Source organism: Cystoisospora suis, assembly GCF_002600585.1.
Source record: "Cystoisospora suis strain Wien I chromosome Unknown contig_4744, whole genome shotgun sequence".
NCBI lineage: Eukaryota > Apicomplexa > Conoidasida > Eucoccidiorida > Sarcocystidae > Cystoisospora > Cystoisospora suis.
The window spans coordinates 21279-21651 of record NW_027157536.1 but is presented as its reverse complement, the minus strand read 5'-3'; positions in this window follow the sequence as shown (position 1 = coordinate 21651).

The following is a 373-nucleotide window of genomic DNA, read 5'->3' as shown; positions in this document are numbered from 1 at the left end:
GGTGTAATGCTCGAGCGGCGGGCAGTCCGCCCAGCCACCCGGCGAACATGAGAAGATCGCGCCATTGTATGAAGCTTTCAGTCACTCGCCGGCGTGCAGTACCGGGGAACAAGGAGAACCAAAAAGAAAGAGAAAAGAACAGCTAAAAGGGCTCAGCCCGGCAAACGAAAAGATGAAAGAAGTACCGATGACTTCCTACGATTAGGAGATTGCACGAAGAAAAACTGTGTGGCGAAACAAAAGGGATATCAACTTCCTGCTCGTAGTGGAGTACCGATAACTCCTACGACGAGATTTCCCCAAGAAAAACCGTATTGAGAATCACAAAGGAATATCAACTTCCTACACACAAAGGAATATCGCCTTCCTGCTC